The sequence below is a fragment of the Prionailurus viverrinus genome, chromosome E1 (genome assembly GCF_022837055.1).
Source record: "Prionailurus viverrinus isolate Anna chromosome E1, UM_Priviv_1.0, whole genome shotgun sequence".
NCBI classification, from domain to species: Eukaryota; Metazoa; Chordata; class Mammalia; order Carnivora; family Felidae; genus Prionailurus; species Prionailurus viverrinus.
The window spans coordinates 29,080,083-29,094,442 of NC_062574.1; the positions used below are offsets into that span (position 1 = coordinate 29,080,083).

A 14,360-nucleotide genomic window follows, 5' to 3' on the forward strand; every position below is an offset into this window, starting at 1 on the left:
TGAGCGACTACGGCCAAGGTGGCAACGGAATGCAGGGAGGAGAGGGGCCAGGCCGGACAGGGAAGGCCCCACAGGCCAGAGGCTGAAACAGGGAAGCCACTCTTCGCTCAGGCTGCGAAAGAGGGGCTGGGTCATTTAATGCTAGGTGTTGGCAAGGAGGCCTGGGCAAGAGTGAGAAGAAAAGCAAGCACCAGAAGAAAGGCACCGAGACACCAGTCCTAGTGCCCAGGGTGGGCCTGGGGTCAGTTTCCCACCAGAAGGTCCCTCCCTGCTCCACCATTACACTATTCCGGAGACATCGGGGCTGGGGCAGGTGGGGGGGGGGTGCAGGTGGGGGAGGCATCAGGAGAGATAAGCACATTGCACCCTTGGCATGGTCGTCTTTGGAAACACACTTTGCCATCTGTTAGGTCATAAATTTTACTTGTCAAGAAAGTCAAATCTGCCCCCTCCCCCAGGATGTGCTGATCTGGCCCCTGCCAGTTGCCACAAGTAACTTCCTTTGAGGGCAAAGGGGGAGCCAAGGAGCGTTTGCAGTGAAAGAGAGAAGCGGAGATAATTATGAGCAAGGCTTTCGGCCATTTATTAAATGTTACCCCTAAAGGGATGGAAGGGGATCTTTCCAAATCCAACAGGGGTTTTTTTGGTGGCTGAAAAGAGCATCAGATGTGGAGATTCTGGATGGGAGGGCCAGGTTCCAACCCCAGCACCCTGAGCCGGCCACGTGATACTGTCGAGAGAAAAGCAATCCAGGAAGCTCAATCACATGTGTACTATGTGGCCCCGACCCTGACTGAGCTTCTCTGAACCTGGGTTTCTCCTTCTACAAAATGAGATTAAAAGAGTTAACAGGTGGGCCCCTGGGTGGCTCAGCCGGTTAAACTTCCGACTTCAGCTCAGGTCACCATCTCACAGCTCTCGTGTTCCAGCCCCGCGTCGGGCTCTGTGCTGACAGCTCAGAGCCTGGAGCCTGCTTCGGATTCTGTGTCTCCCTCTCTCTCTGCCCCTTCCCTGCTTGTGCTCTGTCTCCTCTCTCTCTCTCTTTCTCAAAAATAAATAAACATTAAAAATTTTTTTTTGTTTACAAAGAGTTAACACGTGAAACGTGTTTAGCATGGGACAGAATGACAGGCACATAAAAGTTCCTCTTCCCCTCCCCGCCTGTCACTTCACCTTTATCTGTGCGGCTGTGAGTGGGGATCAAACCTTCCCTGACTGTCCCTAGAGACTACACAACAGACAGAAAAGCACTTGCAAAAGGCATGAAGCATACTCTGCAAACCTAATGACTAATTACGATCGATTCTTTATCTCTCTGATTCCGCCCACCTCCAGCGCTGACCCTGGGCAACCATGGTTCTCCAAGGGCTGATGATACTCCAGCAAAAAGGATGCCATCTCAATGCAAAGCAATGTCTTTATCTGCCTTGCCCCAGACAGCCCCTTACCCTACCAAGAGTAACAGACTATTCCACACAGGAAGGTCATTCTCTGTAAGAGATAAAACTGACCATGCCTCAGAGGTAATATTTCTCTGCTACACCCATATCCTAATATGTCTGTGCTCTCCTCCTGCCAGGAACATATTTCTATAAATCCTCACATAACAGAAAACTTTATTTTCCAGAGGGACAAGCGAGGGGGGGAAAGGAAACAACATTCACAGCAAAAACATCACCAGTCAAACTGAACGCAGTCTGCCAGGAACTTTACTAAATGTGTAGTGTTACAGATGTTTTATAGTCATGTTGTCTGTTCTATTTAAAACCCTTGCGCTAGGCCAACCAAACAATGGAAAAGAGAGAAAGAAAAAGATATGTTCCCCAGCGTGCCCAACCCAGCTAACTGGTCTGGGCTGGATGTTTATTGAGGCAAAGAGGTAACTGGGGACCTGTAGCTGTCAGCCAAAACGTGGAGGGCTCATTTCGTAGTTCACTCTGGAGAGCTGTCAAATCAGCCACACGGCCCAGCAAATGGCACACGGTCTCTCGGAAGGGCACTTCATCCTGGAAGACCAGGGTCTTCTATGGGAAAATTGCTCTGCACCTGGCAAGCGCTTAATAAAATCTAGTTCCCTTCCCTCAAGGAAGAACAATCTGCCCAGTTAAACCTCATTTGTCCAACAACACTCATTCATTCCCCTCCACAAACATTTGTTCAGTGCCTGCTATGAAAAAGGTACTGAGCTAGCCAATCCCCTGTGGTCAGGATGACTCCCCAACCCCCTCCCTCAAGCCGGAATGGAAGCCTTTTATGGGAGGACCGTGGTCCATCAACCCCCAGAATGGAAGCTTCCTGAAGTTAAGGACTTTTGTCTGTTTTGTTCACCAGCGTATACCTAGCACCTAGAAGACTGCCTGGCATACAGTAGGCACACAATAAATATGGGCTAAATAAAGGAGGGAATGAATATTTCCTGCCCTCAATTTCCCAGCCTCTGGATGATTCCAGGTCCCCGAGCACCACCTGGTCTCCCTTCTTTCCCCGTGGGTAATTCCGAGCACTTCTTGTGGCACAATGAGATCAAAGGCTTACGTTCCTAAGAAGAGCTGGCCGAAGTTCTCTTCAAGAGCAGATATTCAAGAACAAACAGATTGCCGCACTGGAGGGTCCTGCTGGACTGGGCAGAGAAGCCTTCCCCTTACTACTGAGACACACAGAGCTGGTGATCTGTTAGAGGCATCTTTATATATAAGAAGGGCAATCAATGACTCTGGATATGAAACCATTCAAAAAGCCATGCCAAATTGGGAAGGGCCTGGAACACCCAGCAATCACAGATTCACTGACAACATCCAGGGTCTGTATCACCAGCCCCCGATCAATTCCATTCAACACCGGACATTAATGACCACCTAGCTCCCACCAGCCCAACCTCAATGATTTCACTTAGAGCTGTCACGGGGGCCTGACAAAAACAGACAACGGCAGAAGTAAGCAAAAAAGACAAGAGGGATCAATGGTAAACTCTGTCAGGAGAGTCCGAGAAGGCTTCAAAGAGGAAATGCCTATAGTTAGGGTTTCAAAGGATGAGCAGGAGTGTTCCAAGAAGACGGGAGAAAAGCAGGCAGAGTCACAGCAGCATGAAATATCACTGTTTCAGGCACTAAAAGTTTGGCATTACCAGAAATCAAGTGGAAAAGAGAGTCTGATGGGAGATAAGGACAGAGGTAAGGGTTAGATCACAAAGAGTCTTGTAGACAACAATCGAGGAGACTAACCTTCGTCCTTTAGACAAAGGGTCAACGATTTTAAGCCAAGGAATAACATGGCCAGCTTTGTGTTTTAGATAAGTCACCCTGTAGAAGACAGACTGGAACATTTGCAAATAGAGACTATAAGAACGGTTAGAAGCTTATCGTAATAGCCCGAGATGAAGGGACCTTGAACTAAAGCAAGGATCTTTTGCATAACAAAGCAGGAAGAGATTTAAGAGAGAGAAGGAGACAAAATTATCAGCCCTGGGTAAAGGGCCAGATGCAGAGATGGGGAAGAGGAAGTCACCAACTGAGATAAGGGATGCAGGAGAGGCAAGTTTGCAGGGGAAGGATAAATGCGTTCAGTTTGGGCACATTAAATTTATGGTGCCCAGAAGACAATTTTGTGTATCTGTCCTGGAGTTCAGGAGAAAATCAGGGCAGATGACCCAGAGTGAATGCACTAGGTGGAATCCCAACATCTTTTGGAAACCCGAAGAACCAGTAGAGAAGCAAGGGAAAATGGTCTCACCAACTATGGCATATGACCCCTTGGGCTATGCCCCTTCCCTTGACTATGAGTCAAGGGAATACAGTAGAATACAGCCAGTAGAATACAGCCGAATAGATGGTGTGTACCTCCAGAGCTGGGAGACAAAAGGTGCTGCAGCTTCCGGCTTGTTCGCTGGACCATGCACCCTTGGAGTCCTGAGTCATGGAGCAAGACGTCCAGCTACCCCAAAGCTGCCATGTTGTAAGGAAGCCCAGTCACACAGACAGACCACATTGTTGGAACTCCATTCTTGGAGCCATCCCTGCCCAGGCACCAGACACATGAGTGAATAAGCCTTCAGATAATTCCAGCCCATTGCTAACAGACCACCATCAACATTGAAGTCTTCCCAGCTGAGGTCCTGAACACGGCAAACCAGAAACCAACGATCCTGCTGAGCCCTGTCCAAATTCCTGACCCAGTTAACTCCCTGAGCATTGATAAAATAGTTGCTCGAGGCTGCTAAATTCAGGGGTAATTTGATACAGAGCAATAATGACCATTACACCAAAGTTAGGGCGTTTCAAATGGAAGGGAATGGTCAATGGTGTCCAACAACATAAGGAGGTTTCATAAAGATGTTTAGGAAGGTAAGGAGGAATCCACTCTCAAGTTTCACCGGATCCAGACCTCCTCCAGGCACACGCTGTCCATGACCAATCTCAGTATGTGCAGAACCAGCGGTATGTGTAGCCCAACAGTAAACTCCACGCTGCCCCGTGAGCAGCTCCCACGGGGGCCCAAGGGTGTGCCAAGCCCTGGAGTGACTTGGCAGTCTGTCGTTAGTTTTGACTATTCATCTGGGGGAAAACCTTACCGCAGATGGCAACTGGCACTGAAGATTTACCCACGAACGGGAGAACTGCCCCAAGGCACACTGTCATACACTTGCTGGGGTCAACTTTGCCTTTAGAAAGGTAGAAGCCTCGGGGCGCCTGGGTGGCTCAGTCGGTTAAGCGTCCGACTTCAGCTCAGGTCACGATCTCGCGGTTCGTGAGTTCGAGCCCTGAGTCGGGCTCTGGGCTGATGGCTCAGAGCCTGGAGCCTGTTTCAGATTCTGTGTCTCCCTCTCTCTGCCCCTCCCCCGTTCATGTTCTGTCTCTCTCTGTCTCAAAAATAAATAAACGTTAAAAAAAAAAATTAAAAAAAAAAAAAAGAAAGGTAGAAGCCTCAAGAAGTCAGGGGTTTTTTCTAGAGAGAAACGGTTTTTATATTTGCTACCATTGTAAATATCAATAGTTCCAAGAGGCCATCTTACAACAGCCATCTGTTTTAAAAGCCCTTTCTTGCCCTCACCAAAGGCCCTCTCTCTTGTCTTCCTGTGCAAAACCTGGATTTAATACTCAGGATACATTTGAAACTATGATCATCTTGCACACTCATTCTCCAAGCCGCCCTGCAGCTCAGGATAGCTCACTTCCCATCCAGCCGGCCAGTCTGGACACCCAGGGACAAGTCAAGTCACTGCTGGAAAATGTGGCATACCTCTCCCCGGCCACAAACCCTCTTCCTCTAAAGGCCCGCTTGGTCGTCCGCTCTTTCCCCGCTGCTCATAGGCCCTGGCTCCCCCAAACCTTCTCCGTGTCCCAAAGATGGTGGAGGCCAAAGGAATGTGTCAAAACAAAGGGCCTGGGCCACCTGCAGGGACCCTGCAGAAGACTCCGTCTGCACAAAGATAGACCTAAAAACACAATAAGAGTCTGCTGTACAATTAACCCAGAGGAAAGACCTGATCTTATCAGGCCCTTCCTTTTGCAAAATCTCATCACAGGAGATTTGCCTTAGTTTTCACTGTCCCTTAACACAACTTCTGAGCAGCTACTTGGAATGAAACCTTGTGGGAAGAGAAATTAAAAGAACTTGAACCACTGTCCTTGCGGGGCTGGGGGGTAGTGGGGGTGCGGGCTGATATTTTAATCAGGGAGACAGGACATCTGCAGAGACGCTGAAGATGGTAGGCAGTCTTCAAGGTTTCAACCTTTGTTCCCAGGTTCTAAACTACCCTGGCAGCCCCGCCTCCCAAGCTCTCCCCACACCACCCTGCAGCCACGTAGCTCTGAGCAGGGCACGCACCTCCACGTCCTCAAGCCTTCATTCGAGCCGCCCCGCACCCAGGACTCCCTTCACACTTCAGCCCAAATGTCTTTGCTCAAATGCCACCTTCTCCACTAGGCCTTCCTTGCCCAACCTATTTAAGAACTGCGACAATCCCCCCGCCCCCACACGCACCCCAGCACCCCCAGACCTCCTCCCAGCTTATACTCTAACACACCCTCTGATTTACTTATGTTATTTACAGTCCGTCTCCCTCCCGCTGGAATGCAAGCTTCATGAGGTCAGGGATTTTGTCTGTTTTGTTCGCTGACACTTTCCCAGTGCCTGGGTCACATGGGACATTCAGTAAGTACTTGTTGAATGAACGAATGAATGAATGAACATCCTAAAGTGTCCCGTCTCCCTTCAGTCACCACGAACGACTTCTTTCTCTACACCTGCAGAGGATGTAAACTGCTCCCAAACAGTGGCACTCTATGTCATTCTGCTTCCCATTCTCACTAGGCATTTACCCATGAGGTTCAAGTTCCTTGCAGGAAGAGACCATATTTATTCATCTTTGTATCCCCCAAAGCATCAGTGGTGCTCAAGTGTGTAATCTATTGAATCTAACTTAAAAATCAAATTGCATGGAAAACAGGCAAAACACACAGCTCACATAGCTATGTACCTATGCACGGGGCTAGAGCCTCTGGAAATACCAAGATATGCAAGATACACACGTGTAAGGTCCAACATGATAGCCACTAGCCACGTGTGGCTACTTAAATTTAATTAAAATGAAGTGTCATTAACAATTCAGCTCCTCAGTTACACGAGCCCCATTTCCAATGCTCAGCGGCCAGAGGCACTGGATAGTGCAGAATGTGTATCTCCTTCGTTCTACTGGACAGCAGTGACATAGACAGTCCTTGCCCTCGACGTCTAACCCTCTAGTGGGGCCCAGGGGACAAGAACAAGGAGGACCAGGAGAAAAGATATGCTAACCAGTCTGAGGGAACTGAAGATGGCTACAGGTTTGAAAGGGGACAGAGGTCACTGCCTGGGGGGAAAGCAACAGCAGGAGAGGCTTCAAGGCAGGGACAGAGATACTTGAGAGGACCTTGAAAACCGAGTCGGGTTTTCTACCCAAAAGGAGGAGGTTGTTCCAGAAGCCTAGAGAGAGAAGGTCTGCATGCAGAGGGGCTCCAGGGGCACGGTGCCTGGAGCACAGGTGCGTGGGGACCTGTGTGACACGAGGCTGGAAGGGCCCAGGTGAGGCTGGAATCCCAGGCAGACGGCTGGGCTGGGCCGGGGACAGTGAGAAACAGGATACGTGCAAGTACAGAGTGGGGAGGACAGCAGGGAGGCACCGCCAGAGACAAAGCCACAATGAAACCAGATGAGAGGCCCTGGTGGAAGGTGGCGGCAGAGAGAGAAACAAAGGGACAGACGCGTGGCAGCGGCAGGTACGCGGCTAGGCAACCGATGACCCTCAGGGGTGACAGAACATTCAAATCAAAGCATCTAGGGTGCTCACAGAAGCATAACGCCCCTTAGAGTGCAAGCAACTAGAAGGCAAGACCCCCGTTCGTTTGGTGTTCGTGAGAGGGGGCTCACACACCACCCTCCGCGGCCACCGTGTCTCACCCACTCAAAGTCTGAAAACCTCCACGTTGACTAGTTCCTGCACCCGTCAGCCTGGTGGATGCCTGTGCGCTCCTTAGCTTGCTCCCACTTCACGCTCACTGCCATCGGGCCAGAAAGAGGGGGGCCCTTCCAATTTCCTGCCCTGCGGGCACTGGCACACCGCTCCCAACCGAAATTCAACCCTGGCCTCAGAAGCAGCCGCTTTCAAAGCAAGGGGTCCACAGCCTGTTCAAGTTCAGCAGGCCAGCTTTCCTGGCCCCTCCCAGGCCACCCACTGTGGGTTAAAGACTTATTTATGCCCACTCTGGGGGCTCGGCGTGGAACAGTTCCAGACACAGAATGAGGCCTTAACCAGGTGCTTAGGATTCAGGGCACAACTTGGTTAATGCTATCGTAAGGCTCCACAAAGGCTCGGATGCATTTCGGCAAACAGCTAATAATAAAAGCAGGAGGAGGGGAGAGGTGGAAAAAGTCAACCTGGCATTTTTACAGGGGATCGTCCTCCTCCCCACCCCCCACCACGGGCACCTTTGTGACAACTTGCTTCTATCTCCAATTAGCCTATTTTCAGCAGCCAATATCCAATATGCTAGGCCCGCTATTCAAGAGCCTTTTATCTAGCATGCACATACTTTACAGAAAAGAAAAAGGAAAGGATTTCTAAAGTGGCCAGGCCAAAAAAGACTAAGAGGATTGGGGGTGCTGTATTCAAGAACAAAGAAACTTCTGGAAACCTCCTGAAAGGACCCTGCCTGCCTCTTCCTATTAAGCAATCAAGAGCTGACAGAGCGCTGGACACAGAGCCGGGGAGGAGCGTGGGAGGCCGAGGGCCACACGGGGGGCCACGCTCCTCTCCCCGCAGCGTCCAGCCGTCCCCTTATCGCCAGCATGCAGGACGGAGCAGGGCCTCTGCCTGTGTACGGTGGGGACCGTGGCAAGAAGTAAAAGGAGGGAGAACCCAATCCGAGAAGTAACTTCCTGACAGGCCGACAGCTGACCTTCTGAAGTGAACACAGGATGTGCCAAGAAATTATCAGGCCTGGCTTTTTTCTCCCTGATAGATGACAAAGCAGAAAAAAAAAAAAAAAAAAAAAAAGAAGAAAAAGTAGAAGAGAAGGAGGAGGAAGAAGAAAGAAAGAAAATGAATAAACAACCATAGCCACACACATCTCATAAATCACGACTTTTATTGAATGCTCCACCACATAATAGTAACAGTCAAATTGAATAAAGACACCCTTCTGTAAAGTAACAGCTGAAACATCATCTCCCCCAGCCCAGGATAGGCGGGAGGGAGGACTGAAGTTGGAGACAGAGGAAGGTTTGGGGAAGGCAGAGTTAGGAGTAGACACAGGCGGTGGTTTTCCTAGTTTATTCTCAAAACACGGGCACCCAGAAGCCAGGAGAAGTGGGGCGACAGGGGAGCGACGCCATCCAGGAGAACAAACGCGTGAGTGAGGGCGGCAGGGTTTCGTGCTGAAGGGGGTGGGGGTGGGTATGTCCGTTGAGGGGCTCAAGAGTGAAGGAACCACTCGGGACGGGTGTGCAGAAAGCAAGATGAAAAGTCTGTGGCTGAAGCCCACCGGAGGAATGTCAGACTGTGGGCCCGCAGCTCATCACGGGGACATGCAACCCTGGTGATGCAACACCAGGGGGTGATGTAACAGACCAGGAGCATTTCTAAGCAAGCGCCATGGAGAACAGGGCTCCCTGATTCAAGTCAAAGACTGTCAGGCTAATTCCTGAGATCAGGCTTGGCCAATTCCTTCCTCTCTGACTCTATCCCAAGCACCTTCAGGAAGGCACTTATGGGTCAAAACGATACCTAGAATGACCATGCATGCACTTTCCCTCCCTTGGGAGAGAGGAAGGGCAGTTGAAGGGAAAGCAGCCTCTCATTCACATGTAGGTTTTAGCAGCCAATGTGTCATAAGGCAAAAGGCAGAAATTCTTGATTGTGGTAAGCAGACGAGAGGCCACCATTTGCCCAAAAGGTTAGGACACTATTTCTGAAATGTTAATGCTTCACCAACCGGCTGCTCATAAACAGACCACTCTTCAAGGGGTTTAGGAAAACAAAGATGGGCCTCAGTGGTCTGCTTTCTGTCGCCTAAAACTTACATGGAATGAAAAATCACATACTAAAATCTGGACCATAGGTGAATTCACCGGCTGGAGGTTTCTTTATCTCCAGAACACAGGGTCACAGAGAGGCCAAGATCTCACATGCCCATTCTTGATGCATTTGACTATGTGTGCCTTTCAGTGACTCCCTACCTAGGGGAAGGGACCTGAGCGCTGGCTGGTGGAGAAAGTGGTATTTTGCGGTCGGGTGGCACCGAAGAGGCCGACTCGTCATGTCAGAGCACATTTGTTGCACCGAACGGAAGCAACAGTAGAGCCTTATTGATCAACAAGTCTAAGGGGGCTCTTGCCTGACCCAGACGACACAGCAATGAACTGGGTCCAGACCTGCATTTGGCTCCCAGCTCCACTGCCTGCTGGCTGTTTGACCCTGACCCGGACACTCTGGCTCTTTGAGCCTCAGTTTCCCGATCTATGAAATGGGGTAACGTCCCCGATATTTACAGCACCACTGTAAAAGTGACTACATGTAAAAGTGCTCTGTCCACCTGAAAATGCGGCGGATGTACCAGTCCCACAGACTCGCCAAGCAACTCACCCGGCAGTTGCACAAACATGTGATTTCTCTATCTCAGACATCCTATACCAGGGCCCGAGGCAGGGAATGGGAGGAAGAATGCTAATCCCACACTGGCGTCAATGGCCGACCACCAAAAGAGAAATCTTCTCTGGAGAAGATAAGGGAACCACGTACCGTCTAATTAAAGCAGGCAGGTGAGGGCAGGCTTCAGGGCAGGTCAGCCTGGCTCAGCCTGTCGCTCTTGGGCAGGCAGGGCAAGAAGCAGCAAACGGGGCTTGGCCCTTGAGCTCTAAGGGCCACCCGTGCGGAAGGGAGAAAGAAGGAGGAAGGGGAACGTGGTCACCCCCACCTCTACATTCATCCCCTCTTCGTTCCCTACACCAGCTCCCCATTCCCGCCAGGCTCCCTAGTCCCACCGGGCTGCCGTACCCAGGGGCCCCCAAGCACACTTGCTCGGAGTGGCCTCGGTGGCTTTTTTCTTGCTCCAGAGCACTGCCTTCGCTCCTCATGGAAGTCCCATGCAGGAGGATGGGACAAAGTCACGCTGACACACCTTCATCATCGCCAGTATGACCAGCTCATCGCTGCGTGTCAGGCACTGCCAGAAGCACCTGACACACAGCGACATATCTAATGCCCGCCACAACTCTACAAGGTGGGAACCATCGTTACCTCCCTGTTGCGGATGAAAGAGACTGAGGTCCAGAGTAAAGGGAAGAACTAGAATATGAGTCCCAGCAACGTGTTTGCACAGCCAACACCCCTCACCCATTCGTCTACACACCCTCTTTTGGACACTGTTGGCGGTGTGTCCCATCTTCTCTGCCAAGAACGCAATGACTGGGTGCCATTTTTTATCAAGCACACTACAAATTCTGGAAAAACAGACACGGAGGAAGGACGGGAAAGGAATGGAACAAGGGATGCAGGCAAGACGAAGAAAAGCAGAGTGGAAAGGGAAGGAGCCAGCAGAGGGAAGGGGTATCATGTCCAGGTGGTGGATCCCAGCATCAAGAATCCAGAGCTGGGGCTCCTGGGTGGCGCAGTCGGTTAAGCGTCTGACTTCAGCCAGGTCACGATCTCGCGGTCTGTGAGTTCGAGCCCCGCGTCAGGCTCTGGGCTGATGGCTCAGAGCCTGGAGCCTGTTTCCGATTCTGTGTCTCCCTCTCTCTCTGCCCTTCCCCTGTTCATGCTCTGTCTCTCTCTGTCCCAAAAATAAATAAACGTTGAAAAAAACAATTTTTTTTTAAAAATTAAAAAAAAAAAAAAGAATCCAGAGCTGGATTCCTGTTTACTCCGGTGCCAAGAGTGGTTGAGAGTCCCCGCCCTTCCCCAAAGCAGTGGAGTCGGAGGGAGCACGTGACGCCTTGCCTTTCCCCCACAAGCCAACTCTGGGCCAAGCATTTTAAGGGCATTACTCCATGTAATTCTCCCAGCAATTCAATGAACGAAGGTTCCTCATCATCCCCATTTCACAGCTGAGGACACTGAGGTTTCCAGGTGTTAAATCACGCGCCCAAAGCCAGATGCCTAACAGAGCTGAAAACCACCCAATCCAGTCCAAAAACCATACTGACGTGTATGTGACTCTCCCCAGCTGCAAGCTCCCCACAGTCCCCCAGCCCCACGTATGGATGAACACAGTGCAGAATGCCTTTAACACCAAGCCATCCATCCTTAGAAGACACAGGGCAAGGAGGGCCCGTGCCCGGGAAGTTGAGAAATGCAAGGAGAAAACTGAAAACAGCAAGGTGCCCGCATAACATTCCTGATGAGGAAGAGGCCTGTCTGGAAGATGTCACTCATGGTCAGCAGAGGCTTCCACTGCCACCCAAGGAAAGGCCACCTGAAAAGCGCTTACCCACCTGCATAGAAAAGTAAGGTCCTCTGGAAACAGTATTATATCTCTCCTAGGTTTCCTCTCCTTGCCCCTTGCTCCACACCACCAAGCAGAATGTTCAGTAAGAGTTGCTGACCCGCCTGACCAGCTCAAGGCCTGAGAAGGTTGCTGATCACCTGTTGCCAGGGACTTAAATCTTCTGATGGCTATATAGTGCATATCATTACTCTCTGAATTCTGACCCTCTATCCATTACTCCCTTCCTTCCTCTCCCATGTGCCTCATTTCCAATTTCATCATGCTGGATGTCCTTGAGTCAGGGCTGTAAACACTAGGCACTCAGCTGTCACACCAGAAGCAGACAATGGCCAACAACAGCAAAGAATGATGTCCCATCTGTATGAGGGATTTCCAGGAGTGACACGAAGTCCCAGCAGAGACACTGAAGACATGGAAACCAAGATGACTATTCCAGTAGCATGTAGGATCCGTGTTCTGTTTGCCATCTTGCCTAAAGCACTTCCCAAATGTCAACAGTGTATACAGTAAATGTTAAGTGGTTTCCTTGATACATCAGAGACTAAACATCTTTCTAAATTTTGGATTTTGAGAGGGAATGCAGGGTTTCCTCAATAGGACAAAGGAAATCTCAGAAAAAGCTCAGGGAAAAAAAATATTTAGTAAGTTAAAGGCTTTGTGACAAATACTGCAATACAAGTTCAAGGGCTGGATCTGGACCTGAACTGACTGTCTGGTCAAGTCCTAATTGCCACTTATGCCTACTGTTGCAAAAATGCAACAGAACTTCAAATGACATATCCTAAAACAACACGAGGTAGTACTGTCATCCCATGACAGTGCTTCTGTGTATGGCTGTTCCTTTCTTCTTCTTCTTCTTTTTTTTATCTCTTTTATATTTTGTTCCATCCTCTAATTTTTTGTTTTTTCCTACTCTGCTAGTCTACCTTCCATGACTATAACACAGAACTTAAGTGCATCTGATCTGTTTATGAAATTGATGAGTACTCGTGGTAAACCCACGTCCATCATCCATTCCAACATCCTCCCTCAAGTCTTTCTGCTCTGCGGGAACTGAAAAAGTGAGGAGCATTTCAGACTCCCCTGCAGCTAGCTGGAAAAGGTAAGTGTGGATTCTGAGCTTCAGTTACTTGCTCTGGCAGCACATCCAGGGAAGTGTTCGGCTCTTCCGCAGCAACAACCTGGATGTTGGCTGACTCTTCTCGGAGAATCTATTTTGCTGGAGGAGACCGAGGCAAGGCAGCCGCCGCCATGGCGCTTCTGACGAAGGCAGTGCGGCTCCGCTTCCAAACCTCAACGCTGCAGCATCGCTTCCCAATTTGCCAAGTGTCTTTCAGGTGACAGAAGAGGCAGCAGCTACTCGGGAGACCCAGATCTGCTGTGAGGCTCCAAGAGTTGTTTCCCAAAGCGCAACCTAGAGGTTTTTCTGGATCACCTGAGGATTTCTGCAAGCAGTTCAGTGCCCTCTAACAAGTTCTTTTCTGCTGAAACTAGAGAGGAGTGGATTCAGCTCTCTGCAACTGAAACCAGACCCAAACTTGGCCTTTGTTCTTGTTTTTAAAAGTAGATCAACATCTTCATTTAAAAAGAAGAAAGGCAGGCACAGGGGCGCCTGGCTGGCTGAGTTGGTTAAGCGTCTGACTCTTGGTTTTGGCTCAGGTCGTGATCTCACAGTTTGAGAGTTCAAGCCCCACAACAGGCTCTGTGCTGACATTACCGGGCCTGCTCGGGATTCTCTTTCTCTCCTTCTCTCTCTGCCCCTCCCCTGCTCAGGCTCTCTCTCTCAAAGTAAATAAAGTAATAATAATAATAATAAAGGCACACACCAGAACCCTGAAATTTCAGTAATGTTTCTAACCGGCTGGATGACATGAGACAAGGTGCTTACTAATGTTTACTGGGCCTCAGTTTTCTCATCCAGAAAATAAGAGGGTGAAACCAATGGTCTCCAAGGTGCCTAACATGCTTAACCTGGAGGGGTTCTAAATTCAGATGCCCTTTACTTTCCTAATCTGAATTTATTTTTGTAATCAATAAGATCAGTGCCCCTCAAGTAGGGGGGGAAATGTCCTCATTCTTAATAAGAGTGATGTCTTTCCACCCCCCAAAAAAACACAGATCCCTATGTTGACCACGATCATCTCTGTGCGGTGAGATTTCAGGGATGTTTATTTTCATTTGCATACTTTAGTCTTCCAAATTAGTCACGTTTATTAACCGACAAGTCAAAAGGACAGTGAAGAGCCCCCTCGCGTCTGTGCAAATGGCTTCATGGGACGGTTACACCCAAAGTTCTGATTCAAAGGGAAGCTATTTCCACCCTCAAACTTGGATAAATGTTAACCAAATAAGACAGACAGGTGGGCTGGTCAGCCTGCTGAA

The 14,360-nt window shown here is 49.7% G+C and overlaps 1 protein-coding gene across 4 annotated transcripts in view; it reads right to left on the minus strand.

Annotated features, from left to right (window-relative positions):
- The window catches only part of MSI2 (musashi RNA binding protein 2), a 394,401-nt gene that overhangs the window by 271,682 nt on the left and 108,359 nt on the right, over window positions 1-14,360 (minus strand). The window lies entirely within an intron of this gene.